General features: G+C 36.7%; 1 protein-coding gene across 5 annotated transcripts in view; it reads right to left on the bottom strand.

Moving 5' to 3' along the window:
* Window positions 1-17,468, bottom strand: part of PCDH11X (protocadherin 11 X-linked) — a 797,400-nt gene that overhangs the window by 615,952 nt on the left and 163,980 nt on the right. The window lies entirely within an intron of this gene.

Here is a 17,468-nt window from a genome sequence, read left to right as displayed (position 1 = left end):
TATTGATAGTATATTTGAGCTTTAGGAGAGAATACCTTGCTAAAAAATTAAAGTCCAAAGTCATAAAATTATGATCTTAATTATTTTAGAACTGGATCATAAAATATCCTGCATAATTTTTCCAAACAGCAATTGTATTTTAATATTTCCATTATTCTTACCTGGAAGCTAGGAGAATAGCACTAAAATACTTCTTTTTTCTTTTATACTTCTTTTGAAGGGAAATCCAATCATAACCATGTCCAATCTTAATCATGGGAATAAACTTAGAATTTTTAATATAGTTAGTAACAAGGAGATAGAGAATTTACTCCTTATCTACAAACACAGTTGTGTCTAGTGTATTCATATTTGGCTAAAATTATTATTTGTGTGAAATAAATTATTGATGGAAATACTCTATTTGAGAGTGCTTGTTCTCTTTATCAGTGCCTAAGCATCAGAGGTATACCCATAAAATCAACTAGTCAGAATTTTGCTCACATTCACCTGTTATCTAAAGATGATAAGTTGGTGTTGATTTATTTTTAAATATACTTTACTTTTGATCTGTACAACAATCTGTGCCATTCATGTTATAATGAATACTTAATCTGCTGAGAAATGTACAGAAAGGAAACCTAATGTTAATTAAAAAACAAGATACCTAATTAAATATAACTTTAAATATGATAGAAATTGAATATGTAAAATATCATTTTACTTCATTGTTTGTGACAATACCTTAGTTACCTGGAACCCATTTCTCACAGATTTTTTTCAAGCTGCCAGTGGACTGAGTTCTAGATAACTAAAATATTCACATTAATTAAGGAGTGTAGCTTTAGAGTAGCCTGTATATAATGTTGCCCTCATCATACATAATGATTACTTTTTTACCTGGGAAGAATAGAATCTGTTCGCCTGCCAATTGTCTCATGTTTTTCAGTCATAATTTTAAGCTTTGTTCTCTAGAAAAGAGAACTAGGGCCAATACTAGAGTTGTTGTTTTGTTTTGCTTTTAGATTTGTATTTCAATGCTGTCATGTTCAATCTGCTTACTGTGGCTAATGGGAGCAAGCCAGCTACTCCTATAGCCTTAATCCAAGACTATGCAACTTTCGTAAGTTTGAAAAAAGCAAAAAAAAACACAAAAAAACAAAAAAAGAAAGAAAGAAAGAAAGATATGCCCTGATATATTATTTTAAATCAACACCAGTAATTAAATCAGTTATCATAAATGGGTCACTCTTCTACCCATCTGATTCCATGAATACCTCCTAATCTCTCCATCCTCAAGCATGACTAGTGCTAACTTTATATTCTTCAAGTAAAAAATTTGAAGCTGTCATTTTTCCCCTGAAGATCCATTATCTCTGTTCTTCTAAGCCATGTGAATTTTGGAGGAAATATTTTACTTTTTTCTTCTAATTTCTTGCTATTTATGTATCATTTTTAGTAACAAAGTTGAGTATTTTTACATAGACTATTTCTAAGCATATTTCTCTGACTGAAGTTTTATGAGAAACATAGTTGTCTCCCCCCCCCCCAAAAAAAAAAAGATAATTAAGAGTGCAAGCAAATATCAATACACAGATTTTAGTGTTTTGGTGGTTGATCCCAGTATTCTATTTGGGGGATAACCTATCTTAAATAAGTGTACTGCATCAAATGATGAAAATTATTAAATAAAAAACTACTATATCAAAATACCATAGTCACCAACATGCCAGTTAAGTGAAGTGTTGTTGTATTATTCTTTTATGAAAATGTGCTATTAATCAGGCAATAGATTTACTGATACCTAGTAAATGTTCAGTACTGTATTAGACATGACGATAGAACAGAAAAAACTGAACTTATAAATCCTAACCTTCAAGAAGCTTATAATTTGGTTGGAGAGAAAATAATCATGTCAAAGGATGTGTGTGTGTGTATGGTTAAAAGAGGTTGTTCTTGTTATTTAGTTGCTAAGTCATGTTTGACTCTTTGTGACCCCGTTGACTGTAGCCCATCAGGCTCGTCTGTCCATGGGATTTCTAGAGCAAGAATATTGGAGTGGGTTGCCATTTCCATCTCCAGAGGATTTTCCCAACTCAGGGATCAAATTTGGGTCTTCTGCATTGCATTCAAATTCTTTACCACTGAGACACCAGGGAATCCCCAGTCAAAGGATACACAAATAAAAATACACAGATATGCACAAGCACTCACACACACACACTCAAAATGTTTTGATACATACTGTAAAGAAAGGATTAGTCTGAATGGACCAAAACTACAGAGTATATAGTATAATTATGTGAGATTGATATAAGCGAATTCTACAATAGCAATACAGAAACAATAATAGAGATGATAAAATACTCACAAATCATTTAAATCATACATTATTCTTCAATTAAAGAAAGATTGGAATGCAATATATCAATGACCTTTGCTCCTGATGAGCTTCCATTCTAAAGCAGGACAGTATACACAGTAAGTCTGCAATATTCATATTGTGTATTTTCATTTTCTGGGAATACACATGACATAAAATTACCATTATAAAGTACACAATTCAGTGACAGTCAATACATTCACAATGTTGTGCAGCCATCACCACTATCTAGCTTCAGAACTTTTTCCTCAACCTGAATAGAAATCCCATATCTATTAAACAGTCACTCCCCATTCCTTCATCTCCCAAGCCCCTGGCAGCCACTAATCTGCTTCTCTTCTCCATGGATTTGGCTATACTGAATGTTTCATTAAATGGTTTATAGATCCTTGTCATTGGTTTCATTCACTTAGCATAATGTTTTCATGGTTCATCCATTTTGTAGCATGTAAAATTACTTCATTTCTTTTTTATGACTGAATAAAATTCCATTGTATAGATAAATCACATTTTGCCTATCCATTCATCAGTTGAATGTGTGTTTTTAACTTTTGGCTACTGTTAGTAGAATATGTGATCAATGTATTGGATGTATATGATAAACAAAATCATACACATCAACATATATACATATATAATATATCACACCAACATATATACATACATATATATGTATGTATCAGGCAAGAATACTCGAGTGGGTAGCCATTTTCTTCTCCAGAGGATCTTCCCAATCCAGGAATCGAAACCCAGTGTCCTGCATTGCAGGCATATTCTTTACTGACTGAGCTAAGAGGGAAGACTACGTAAACATAAGTATTCTATTTTTTCTGCTTAGATTGTTAGTCTTTTATTTAGTCAACCCTGATGAAAAGGTAATGAGAAAGCTATGAAATGTTCTGGGAACAGCAACAGTGGCATGGGTTTAAATGGACAGTCTGAAGGCATATTAATTCAGTCTATCTGCTCACAATATAAACATTAAATTTAGATAAGACAGCATCTCCTACATCAAGATATACCTACGGTATAAATATAGATCTTTATGCAAAAGCTTTTTCTCCTACATTTTCCCCTTGTAGACATTATTTTTTTAATTATAGCATTTCAGAAGCTTATCTGTTTGTAATTTTAATTTACTTCATATAAACTTGCAACATACTCTGAGGATTTCGATAGCCTTAGTTCTTATTTTTCTATGTTTTATAAGGGTTAATATGCTTTTCCAGTAGTAAAAGAATAATTTTAAGCTTCTTATATCCTAAATCAATTATAGACATTGAATACTATATTTACCTTCTGTTAGCCTCACTAATGGAGAAGGCAGTGGCACCCCACTCCAGTACTCTTGCTTGGAAAATCCCATGGATGGAGGAGCCTGGTGGACTACAGTCCATGGGGACTCGCCAAGAGTCGGGCACGACTGAGTGACTTCACTTTCACTTTTCACTTTTATGCATTGGAGAAGGGAAATGGCAACCCATTCCAGTGTTCTTGCCTGGAGAATCCCAGGGACGGGGGAGCCTGGTGGGCTGCCGTCTATGGGGTCACACAGAGTTGGACACGACTGAAGCGACTTAGCAGCAGCAGCAGCCTCACTGATAAAAACTAAAGCACTGTACAATAATTGGCCAAATGTTGCAGAAAACCAGTACACACTGAATAGGCACAGTAACAGAAAATTGTATTCTTGACATTAATAATAAATATAAGTATAAATGAAGTCAGATTAATTATCAGAAAGGAACATTACTCCTACAACCAAGGTGAAAAGAAGATGACCCCAACAGGCCTATTTCTTTATATTTCCCTGAAAGCAGTCTTGTTAAAACAGTTTTGTCAGCCATCCTGCAGATTTTCAGGTCCTGAGGAAAATTAGTTTTTTTCTAGTTCTGTCAGCTGTACATTTGTTACTTCACAGGAACACAACTTTAATACACTGGCACACCCCAACTCCACTCCTTTTTATTAAAGAAGGGGAGAGAAAAGCCAAGATTTTAATCTGAATTTTAACAGAATCCATCACATAAAGTTTTTAAAAATATGTATATTATTCATTTAACCTGCAGCTTTCCATCTGTAAAAGGATAATTCAGAACAGCGATAGTCATAGCAACTTTTCTTTAATCTTTGAAATAAATCACAGTCCTTATAGGTGAGGAAAAGTTAACAGAAGATACACTGTTCCAATTTCTGTTTGGCTGCTAAAAGCTTTAGGTAGTATTTGTTCAAAATTACTTTTCATACAATATAAGCCATTCTACTGTTAACATATCACATTGTGAAACTAATTAACAAGAACAGTCTTGGCAAACTTGATAATGCGAAAAGACTCTAAACTTCAACAAAATTCACCTGGGTGTACTCAGTATGTTCATCTTTGCAAGTAGATCTAAGCTGGTTTGCAAAATGTTTAGTTATTCCTGCAAATGAACATTGGTATAACTTTTATGTGGCCGATGTCATCTTTGATTTAATGGTATCTATTGCCTCTCTTGCTGCGATTCATGGGGTCGCAAAGAGTCAGACACGACTGAGCGACTAAACTGAACTGATTGCCTCTTGTTAACAAGGGCTCTGGCACTATTTTTCACTTTTACATTTCCAGGGCCAAGCCCAATATCTAGCATATGATGTATTCATTACATGTTTGATGTATGCATAAATTAATTGATGAGAAACATAAGTTATTGCTCCCAAGTTCTACCCACACTAGGTTGCGATTTACAGTAGTAGATAAGTAGTCTCTATTAAATTAAAAGCATGGGACTTCATGCTGACCTGGCCTGAGACAAGTCATTGCTCCACCATTTATTAGCTGTATGGTTTAAATCACTCAACCTCAATTACTTCATCTAAAATATGACGTGATAATAATACTTGCCCCATAAAGTTATTATGAAGCCAAAGCAAGAAAATATTTCTCCCCCGGTGAGCCCAGAGTAAGTATAATAGAGGATGAGTATGGGAAGATGGTGGTAGTTTTTGAAACTTCCAGAATCTGCATAGAAAAACAGACAGAGCACCTAGTTTGCAAAACCAAAAAATGGGAAAATATTTACAAGTGCATTAGGTGACAAAATATTCACATGATTCTCAAAATAAAAGTGAATGAGGAAAAATCACCAAAAATTATAAGGTCAGTATGTTATTACGGAAAAAGCAGAAGTGAAGGATGGCTGATGGACCTGAGAACAAAGTAATCCTGAAATAGTAAAGAAGCATTCACTGGTAAGGACAGTGAACAAAGTTGAGAGAGCAGCTGAAGTTGATAAGGGTTTAGCCCACTCCAAACATGAGTGAGTGTGAGAGGCCATCATTTGTAGCATAAGGGACTATAGCAGTGACCCCTGACTCACTTTTGAAAAATGACCAATCAAGGATCCCTTTCAGGACAAGACCCTACACTGAGACAAAACCTCTGGGTGTGGAATCAAAATTGAGCAGGATAGGGACAATAATGATGAAGGCAAGAGAAGATCCAGATAAAGTAGGGGAGAGAAAGAATATCCTATTATCTCAGAAAGGAAGCCATCTTTTTTTCTTTTTTTTAATTTACAATACTGTATTGGTTTTGCCATACATCAACAAGAATCCGCCACGGGTGTACATAAGTTCCCACTCCTGAACCCCCCTCCCACTTCCCTCCCCATACCATCCTTCTGGGTTATCTCAGTGCACCAGCCCCAAGCATCCTGTATCCTGCATCAAACCTAGACTGGCGATTTATTTCTTATATGATATTATACATGTTTCAATGCCATTCTCCCAAATTATCCTGCCCTCTCCCTCTCCCACAGAGTCAAAAACTCTGTTCTGTACATCTGCATCTCTTTTGCTGTCTCGCATACAGGGTTATCGTTACTATCTTTCTAAATTCCATATATATGTGTTAGTACACTGTATTTGTGTTTTTCTTTCTGGCTTACTTCACTCTGTTTAATCGGCTCCAGTTTCATCCTCCTCATTAGAACGGATTCAAATGTATTCTTTTTGATGGCTGAGTAATACTCCATTGTGTATATGTACCACTGCTTTCTTATCCATTCATCTGCTGATGGACATCTAGGTTGCTTCCATGTTATAAACAGTGCTGTGATGAACATTGGGGTACACATGTCTCTTTCAATTCTAGTTTCCTCGGTGTGTATGCCCAGCAGTGTGACTGCTGGGTCATAAGGCAGTTCTATTTGCAGTTTTTTAAGGAATCTCCACACTGTTCTCCATAGTGGCTGTACTAGTTTGCATTCCCACCAACAGTGTAAGAGGGTTCCCTTTTCTTCACACCCTCTCCAGCATGTATTGCTTGTAGACTTTTGGATCGCAACCATTCTGACTGGCGTGAAATGGTACCTCATTGTGGTTTTGATTTGCGTTTTCCTGATAATGAGTGATGTTGAGCATCTTTTCATGTGTTTGTTAGCCATCTGTATGTCTTCTTTGGAGAAATGTCTATTTAGCTCTTTGGCCCATTTTTTGATTGGGTCATTTATTTTTCTGAAATTGAGCTGCAGGAGTTGCTTGTATATTTTTGAGATTAGTTGTTTGTCAGTTGCTTCATTTGCTATTATTCTCTCCCATTCTCAAGGCTGTCTTTTCACCTTGCTTATAGTTTCCTTTGTTGTGCAGAAGCTTTTAATTTTAATTAGGTCCTATTTATTTATTTTTGGTTTGATTTCCAATATTCTGGAAGGTGGGTCATAGAGGATCATGCTGTGATTTATGTTGGAGAGTGTTTTGCCTATGTTCTCCTCTAGGAGTTTTATAGCTTCTGGTCTTACATTTAGATCTTTAATTCATTTTGAGTTTATTTTTGTGTATGGCATTAGAAAGTGTTCTAGTTTCATTCTTTTACAAGTGGTTAACCAGTTTTCCCAGCACCATTTGTTAAAGAGACTGTCTTTAATCCATTGTATATTCTTGCCTCCTTTGTTGAAGATAAGGGAAAGCATTTCCCCTAAAGTCAGGAACAAGACAAGGGTGCCTACTTTCACCACTACTATTCAATATAGTTTTGGAAGTTTTGGCCACAGCAATCAGAGCAGAAAAAGAAATAAAAGGAATCCAAATTGGAAAAGAAGAAGTAAAACTCTCACTGTTTGCAGATGACATGATCCTCTACATAGAAAACCCTAAAGACTCCACCAGAAAATTACTAGAGCTAATCAATGAATATAGTAAAGTTGCAGAATATAAAATCAACACACAGAAATCCCTTGCATTCCTATACACTAATCATGAGAAAGTGGAAGCCATCATTTTTAACACAATGATGAGAAAATGAGCTCTCTGAAGTAGGTAGCACCCATGAACTACCCTGTATACTGCTTCATCTAAAAGTTCAAAAAAAAAATAATTTTACATAAGAACAGTAAAATATTATTGAGGTAAACTTATACAAAGTTATTATAAGACAAAAGAAAATAAGGAGAATAGTATTCTTCCAGTTCATAAAAATGTACTAAAACTATATAACTTACTATTTTAAAATGAAGTAAAAGACATTAAGAAAATTACACAAGGCATGAAAGAACAATATAAAACAGGCTTATAAGTTGTTAAAAAACATAAGGAGACAGAATTCAGGAAAAAATAGAAACAAATTAATCTTAAAATGTTCCTTTTAAACGTTAAAAAATAAATTGAAGTAAGTTAGAGAAAGAAAATATGATATTGTTTATATGTGAAATCTAAAAAACAAGAGTATAAATGAACCTATCTACAAAACAGAAATAGAGTCACAGATGTAGAAAACAAACTTATGGTTACTAAGGGATACGCGGTAAGGGCGGGGAGACAGATAAACTGGGAGATTGGAAATGAAATATACACACTGCTGCTGCTGCTGCTGCTAAGTCACTTCAGTCGTGTCCGACTCTGTGCGACCCCACAGACGGCAACCCTCCAGGCTCCCTTGTCCCTGGGATTCACCAAGCAAGAACAGTGAAGTGGGTTGCCATTTCCTTCTCCAGTGCATGAAGGTAAAAAGTGAAAGTGAAGTCGCTCAGTCGTGTCTGACTCTTTGCGACCCCATGGACTGCAGCCCACCAGGCTCCTCTGTCCATGGGATTTTCCAGGCAAGAATACTGGAGTGGGGTGCCATTGCCTTCTCCGATATACACACTACTATATATAAAAATAGATAACTGATAAGGACCTATTGTATAGCACAAGGAACATTACTCAATAGTCTGTAATGAGCTATATGAGAAAAGAATCTGAAAAAGAGTGGAGAATATATATATATATACAGATAAGTGATTCACTTTGTTGCACACTTGAAGCTAACACAACATTGTAAATCGACTATACTCTAATAAAATTTTATTTAGAAAAGAGATAAAGGTTAAATTGAAGAAATCTTTAGACACAATAAACAAATTTAAAGAAATGATAATGATTTAATAGAAAGTGTCTGTTATTGAAAATAGGTAAAGAAGATTCAGTACACAAACAATAGGACTCGTTGAGGAAGAAAGTCCAACCAAAGGAACAGAACAAATACAAACTGAACAAAAAAATTGAAACTACATATTGAAAGAAAATACCATGACACTATGGGCCTGAAAATATTAACCTAGAATGACCTACACCATTATATTTTCTTTAAAAAGTACCAGAATTAACAAAAGAAAAAGAGAAAAAACTCAGAACACCTAAGAGAGTGAATTAAAACATAATTTTTTAAAACATATCATCGTAAGACTTATCAGTAGGAATTATGCCAGAAGGAAACGGAGTATATGGTAATTTTATATCTAGTAAAACTGACTTACAGTTATAAAAATCATAAACTATGTTTATCAATATGAAAGAACTCAGGAATATTGTTTCCACGAGTAACCCAAGATTCCATTAGAGAATAAGCTTTAGACTGGAGAGGCTTAAAAATAGACACCAGTATTCAATACTAAGCATTAAACATATAGCTATTGTAGAAAGAAGAGTAAATTAAGACTAAAACAAAGAGAATGTAGCAAGTATATTTCTGTGCTATATAAACACAGATATACTAAAACTATTTTTAAAATAGTGCACAGTGAGGGACTATAGACAAAAATATTTTAACTATTTTAATGATTATATTAGTCATGTTAGTATATGTATTATTATTCTGAAATAATTGAAGGTGCATGCAATATGGGATGAAGCAAATGATAATTAGAGACAATTGATTTTTTTCATAACTTATGTCCTTGAGAAATAGGATAATAGATCTGAAAGAAGGCATGGATAGAATACAGAAGATATTATATTAAAACAACAACAAAAAAACCCATATTGTAGTCTTGAATTTGAAGTATCAGTGTAAATCTGTGAAGTGTTTTCTGTTATATATATCAGTTCAGTACAGTCGCTCAATCGTGTCCGACTCTTTGCGACCCCATGAATCGCAGCACGCCAGGCCTCCCTGTCCATCACCATCTCCCGGAGTTCACTCAGACTCATGTCCATCGAGTCTGTGATGCCATCCAGCCATCTCATCCTCTGTCGTCCCCTTCTCCTCCTGACCCCAATCCCTCCCAGCATCAGAGTCTTCTCCAATGAGTTAACTCTTCACATGAGGTGGCCAAAGTACTGGAGCTTCAGCTTTAGCATCATTCCTTCCAAAGAAATCCCAGGGCTGATCTCCTTCAGAATGGATTGGTTGGATCTCCTTGCAGTCCAAGGGACTCTCAAGAGTCTTCTCCAACACCACAGTTCAAAAGCATCAATTCTTCAGTGCTCAGCCTTCTTCACAGTCCAACTCTCACATCCATACATGACCATAGGAAAAACCATAGCCTTGACTAGACAGACCTTAGACGGCAAAGCAATGTCTCTCGTTTTGAATATACTATCTAGGTTCGTCATAACTTTTCTTCCAAGGAGTAAGCATCTTTTAATTTCATGGTTGCAGTCACCATCTGCAGTGATTTTGGAGCCCCCCAAAAATAAAGTCTGACACTGTTTCCACTGTTTCCCCGTCTATTTCCCATGAAGTGATGGGACCGGATGCCATGATCTTCGTTTTCTGAATGTTGAGCTTTAAGCCAACTTTTTCGCTCTCCTCTTTCACTTTCACATATATTATACACATACACATTTTCATATCTCTGTCCAAGCAAAGACCTATAAGAATGACCCAAATAGTATCAATGAAGATCCCTAGTACCTAGAACTATGGTTTCAAAATACTACCCTCTAAAAGAAAAGAGGCCCTCTTGGAATACTGGCATATTTAAGATCTAAAGCAGGAAACATACAACTCTCTCAGCTGTGTCCAACTCTTTGTGATCCCATGGACTGTATAGTCCAGGCCATATTACTGGAGTGGGTAACCTTTCCCTTATCTAGGGCATCTTCCAAACCCAGGGATCGAACCCAGGTCTCCCGCATTGCAGGAGAATTCTTTACCAGCTGACCCACAAGGGAAGTCCAGGAATACTGGAGTGGGTAGCCTATCCCTTCTCCAGCAGATCTTTCCAACCCAAGAATCAATCCAGAGTGATCTCAGAGTGGTCTCCTGAATAACAGGCAGATTCTTTACCAACTGAACTATCAGGGAAGCCCAAATAAAGGAGAAGTAGCTCAGTCAGTAAAAGAATCTGCCTGCAGTGCAGGAGACCCGGGTTCGATCCCTGGGGTGGAAAGATTCCCTGGAGAAGGAAATGGCAACCCACTCCAGTATCCTTGCCTGGAAAATCTCATGGACAGAGGAGCCTGGTGGGCTGCAGTCCATGGGGTTGCAAAGAGTTGGGCATGACTGAGCAGCTAACACTAACACTAACACTAAAGTAAATTAAAGTGGAAGTTGCTCAGTCATGTTTGACTCTTTGCAACCCCATGGACTGTAGCCCATGAGGCTCCTCTGTCTATGGAATTCTCCAGGCAAGAATACTGGAGTGGCTTGCCATGCCCTTCTCCAAGGGATCTTTAGACCCATGGATTGAACCCTGGGTCTCTCGCATTGCAAGAAGATTCCTTACCATCTGAGCCACTGGGGAAGCCCATTCCACGAGTAAATGAGTAGCATTTCTTTTATAAAAGTGTTGCAGGAAATGAATTAAAAGAAATATAGAATAGTAATATCATCATTTAGCAACCACAGTGTATTAATGGATTTGGGGACTGAACATTTCTTACATCACAGCAAATATATAATCAAAAGATGAAAATATCAGTAGACATGTTTTTCTGTTCTTTTTGCTAACTACAGCCCCAATTACTGAACATGATATATAAAACTAACATAAGGAGTGTCTGAAAGTTGGAGAGAGGTCAGTCCAGGAACCTCAGAACCCAAAGAAAGACATGGTGGTGAAGCCCTGGGTTTTCTTTTTGCCTTGTGTATCCAGACTTTATACTGGATATGTCAGTAACCTGGAAACACCAACAGACATAGACCAGAAGTATCTCCTCAAATGCCTGCTCTCAGTAACAAAAGTTTCTGGAAAGGGACAGCTGAGCAAAAAAGAAATTGTTAAACAGCAGCCTCTTGACTCAGTCCTACACCACAGAAAAGTATGTGTCTGCACCCCTAGTTTTCCACCTTTGGCAGACTGTTCTTAAACTCTTATGCCTCTCACCATTCTTCTTTACTATTACTATTATTCTTCCAGAGTGATCTCAGGGAAGACAATGTGGGGGCAGTAATGAGTCACTCCCACCCATCCTAGCCAGGGAGGGATCAGCAGATTAGAGGAGAGGGCAAAACTCCCACGCATCCTAGCAGTAATAAGGAATCACCCTTAGCAGCTCACTGCTCAAGGCAGAGTGGAAAACATAGACTTATTCCCTCCACACCAGGCAGTAACAAAATGCCCCTCTCCCTCCCCATGGGGTAGATGGTGTCAGAGAAGACCTAGTGAAAAGCCTGGTCTCTTAGCACTGCACAACACTAAGGAGGCCGGCTTCCCTCAGCGTTAGTGAAAGCCCCTTAGGGAGTATTAGTAAGGCAACTCTGCCTCTCTCAACCAGGGTGGTATTAGGAGAGGCCTCTTAGGGAAAAGGGACTTCTAACCCCACCTTATAACAAACCCCAGCCCCCAGAGTGTATCAGTGAAATTAGTGGGGAGCTGAGACTTCCATACAAGACCTTCTAGAACTAACACCCAAAAAAAGATGTCCTTTTCATTATAGGGGACTGGAATGCAAAAGTAGGGAGTCAAGAAATACCTGGAATAAGAGGCAAATTTGGCTTTGGACTACAGAATGAAGCAGGGCAAAGGCTAATAGACTTTTGCCCAAAGAACACACTGGTCATAGCAAACAGTCTCTTGCAACAATGCAAGAGAAGACTCTACACATTGGACATCACCAGATGGTCAATACTGAAATCAGATTGACTATATTCTTTGCAGCCAAAGATGGAGAAGTTCTATATAGTCAGCAAAAATAAGACCAGGGGCTGACTGTGGCACAGAACCCAAACTCCTTATTGCCAAATTCAGACTTAAATTGAAGAAAGAAGAGAAAGTCACTAGACCATTCAGGTATGACCTAAATCAAATCCCTTATGATTATACAGTGGAAGTGACAAATAGATACAAGGGATTAGATCTGATAGATAGAGTGCCTGAAGAAGTATGGATGGAAGTTCATAACATTGTACAGGAGACAGGGATCAAGACTATTCCCAAGGAAAAGAAATGTGAAAAAGCAAAATGGTTGTCTGAGGAGGCTTTACAAATAGCTGTGAATAGAAGAGAAGTGAAAAGCAAAGGAGAAAAAGAAAGGTATACCCATGTGAATGCAGAGTTTCAAAGGATAGCAAGGAGAGATAAGAAAGCCTTCCTCAGTGATCAGTGCAAAGAAATAGAGTAAAACAATGGAATGAGAAAGACTAGATATCTCTTCAAGAAAATTAGAGATACCAAGAAAACATGTAATGCAAAGATGGGCACAATAAAGGACAGAAATGGCATGGATCTAGCAGAAGCAGAAGATATTAAGAATAGGTGGCAAGTGAACACAGAAGAACTGTACAAGAAATATCTTCACAACCCAGATAATCACGATGGTGTGATCACCAGCCTAGAGCCAGACATCCTGGAATGCAAAATCAAGTGGGCCTTAGGAAGCATCATTATGAACAAAGCTAGTGGAGGTGATGGAATTCCAGTTGAGCTATTTCAAATCCTAAAAGATGATGCTGTGAAAGTGCTGCACTCCATATGCCAGCAAACTTGGAAAACTCAGCAGTGGCCACAGGACTGGAAAAGGCCAGTTTTCATTCTTATCCCAAAGGAAGGCAATACCAAAGAATGCTCAAACTACAGCATAATTGCACTCATCTCACACACTAGGAAAGTAATGCTCAAAATTCTCCAAGCAAGGCTTCAACAGTATGTGAACTGTGATCTTCCAGATGTTCAAGCTGGATTTAGAAAAGGCAGAGGATTCAGAGATCAAATTGACAACATCCTTTGGATCATAGTAGAAGCAACAGAGTTCCAGAAATATATATATTTTTGCTTTATTGGTTACTCCAAAGCCTTTGACTCTGTGGATCACAATAAAATGTGGAAAATTCTTAAAGAGATGGGAAGAGCAGACCGCCTTACCTGTCTCCTGAGAAATATGTATGCAGGTCAAGAAGCAACGGTTAGAACTGGGCATGGAACAATAGACTGGTTCCAAATCTGGAAAGGAGTACGACAAGGCTGTATATAGTCACCCTTCTTATTTAACTTATATGCAGAATACATCATTGAAATGGCAGGCTGGATGAAGCACAAGCTGGAATCAAGATTGCAGGGAGAAATATCAATAATCTCAGATATGCAGATTACACTACCTTTATGGCAGAAAGCAAAGAAGAGCTAAAGAGCCTCTTGATGAAAGTGAAAGAGGAGAGTAAAAATGCTGGCTTAAAGCTCAACATTCAAAACATGAAGATCATGGCATACGGCCCCATCATTTCACGGCAGATAAACAGGGGAAAAAATGGAAATATTGAGAGATTTTATTTTCTTGGACTCCAAAATCACTGCAGATGGTGACTGCAGCCATGAAATTAAAAGATACTTGCTTCTTGGAAGAAAAGCTATGACCAAACTAGATAGCATACTAAAAAGCAGAAACATTACATTGCTGACAGAGATCCTTCTAGTCAAAGCTATGGTTTTTCTGGTAGTTGTGTATGGATGTAAGAGTTGGACCGTAAAGAAAGCTGAGCACTGAAGATTGATGCTTTTGAATTGTGGTGTTGGAGAAAACTCTTGAGAGTCCCTTGACCTGCAAGGAGATTCAACTAGTCCATCCTAAAGGAAATAAGTCCTGAGGATTCATTGGAAGGACTGATGCTGAAGCTGAAACTCCAATATGTTGGCAACCTGATAGGAAGAACTGACTCATTGGAAAAGACCCTGATGCTGGAAAGATTGAAGATGGGAGAAGAAGGGGATGACAGAGGATGAGATGGTTGGATGGCATCACCGACTTGATGGACATGAGTTTCAGTAAGCTCTGGGAGTTGGTGATGAACAGGAAAGCCTGGCGTATTGCAGTCCATGGGGTCGCAAAGAGTCAGACACGACTGAGCCCTTAATTGACTTACTGACTGAATCCATCAAGTTTACCTCTTCTTACTCATTCTTGAATATGTTGTTGTATTTTACTTTAAAAATTAAAACCTACTCAAAGTATTATTTATTACTTTTAATTGTGTGACATTTTAATACTTCATTCTACTACTTCAAATCTAATGTATCAATGTTTCTATACCCCAAGATGCTGACAGATTTTTTTCCTAATGAATTCCTCTTATGCCTTCAGTACTTATTAAAGTGGTTTAAAAGACTATGGCAATGTGCTTAATTTTTAAAAAAGAATAAGTGAAAAAGTTATACAGACCGTTTTACTGAAATTAATATATTTCACATTTTTATTCTCTAATATTTGACATAGAGATATTAGGAGGTACGTGAACAATCAATATCAGATTAATTCTCTCAATAAATGAAAACAGAGCTGCAAGTACAAAATGATCATGATTTTAAATTTTAGATTTGTTATAAGTACCTTCTATTTTTCATATTAAAATTAACTGCAAAATCTCCAAGCAGTTCATTTAATCAAATGCTGCCTAATCTCTGATCACTTGAACACATAATCAGCTTCACACTTTTGCCCACTTGAGAATTGTTGATTCTTCCTATTAAAACAAATACAGATTCAGGTGATACGTATTATAGTTATCACAGCTAATGTTATTACTACAAGCAAATTGATTACTATAATTAGGATATGGTTATCTGTATGAGAGAGAGAGAAGTAAAATTTTTATAAGGGTTTTGGAGAAAAGAAAGATTAAGACAATATAACCCTCAGCAACCAAATAAAGGGAAAAATAAGTTAGTGGTATATGTCACTATTACTTATGCTTGTTTTAATATGTATTAGCTAACTGTTTTTAGATAGCAAGGTTTTGAATGACTTCAGTATAAGAAGAGGGGAAGACTGTATGTAGGGAAAAGAGAGGAAGAGGAAATAAAGGAAGCCAAGAGATAAATGGGGAAAGAAATGGAAAGTAAAGAAGAAAAATAAGTCAAAAGGAAGGAAATTAAAGGGAGGAAAAGGAAGATGAGAGAAAAGGGAAGAGAAAATAAATACAAGTTTCCATACAAAATATTATCTGTTGTGATAATCATGCTATCTATTGCAACATTGCTATTAAAAAGAAATGTGCTAATAAGCAGAATTATATTCCAAGATTTCTTTCTCTGTGTTTTAAACTTTTAACTTGTAAAAACAATAGCTTTGATATATTCACAGCTCATAAATTAAATAACAACAAAATCCACACCATGAGAGACACAAAGATGAATAATACTTGGTTTCACTCCAAAGGAATTTACTTTTCCATTGTGAGAGTTTTATTATAGACCACAGTGTGTTTCAAAATGTTTCAATTTTTAACCCTCAGTGAAATGCAAGCTACTTAATTCTTAAATGGTTTATTGTATAATGAACTTCACACAGAAGAAAAGCAAAATGAATTGTTGACTAAGTACTATATTTTATTTCAGTATGTAATGTCTGGTTCTGAATAAAGAATGATTTACTAGATTAAGACAAAAATTGACTTTCATCACAAATTCTATGCATTTTTGAAATGCAAATAAAAGCCACTTTATGGTAATATTTGGGCTTCCCTGGTAGCTCAGTGGTAAAGAATCTGCCTGCCAATGCTAGTGATCCAGGTTGGGAAGATACCCTGGAGTAAGAAATGGCAACCCACTCCAGTATTCTTGCCTGGGAAATCCCATGAACAGAGGAGCCTGGTAGGCTACAGTTCATGGAATCACAAAAGAGTTGGACACAACTTAGCAACTAAACCACAACAACATAATAAGGGAGAATGATGGTACCCAAAGGTGCTCATGCCCCATTCACAGAACCTAGGACTATGTTACCTCACATGGCAAAAGAACTTTGTAGATGTGATTAAATTCCTTGAAATGGAAGATTATTCTAGATAATGAAAATGGGTCTTATCTAATTACATAAGTTCTTGGAAGATGGAAACATCTGTATTTTCTTGGATACAGTCAAAGGGAGCTATCAGAAGAAGAGTGGGAGAGAAGGACTCCCCTGGTAGTCCAGTTGTTAAGACTTCATCTTTCAATGCAGGTTCAGTCCCTGGTCAGAGAGTTAAGATCCCATATACCTTGCAGCCAAAAATAAGCACCAAAACATAAAACAGAAGCTATATTATAACAAATTCAATAAAGACTTAAAAAATGGTTCACATCAGAAAAAAAAAAAAAAAAGATTGAGAAAGATGCAAAGTTGTGGCTTTGAAAATGGAGAAGGGACCATGAGCCAAATGAGCCAAGAAATGTGAGCCAACTGTAAAAGCCAGTAAAACAAGGAAACAAATTTACCCATAGAACTTCCAGAAAGGAAAGTGGCCTCACTGCCATCCTTTTAGCCCACAGAGATCTGTGTTGAGCTTCTAATCTTCAAGAATGTAAGATAATATATGTCAGTTGTTTTAATCCACTAAATTTGTGATAATTTATTATGGCAGCAGTAGAAACTTAAAACATATACACATATTATTCAGTTCCTGCATACTGACATTGACATAGGATTGATGACATGTGTCCAACTTTTTGTG

The sequence above is a fragment of the Capricornis sumatraensis genome, chromosome X (genome assembly GCF_032405125.1).
Source record: "Capricornis sumatraensis isolate serow.1 chromosome X, serow.2, whole genome shotgun sequence".
Lineage (NCBI taxonomy): Eukaryota > Metazoa > Chordata > Mammalia > Artiodactyla > Bovidae > Capricornis > Capricornis sumatraensis.
The sequence above is the reverse complement of the archived record's forward strand: the minus strand, read 5'-3'. Positions and strand labels throughout refer to the sequence as shown.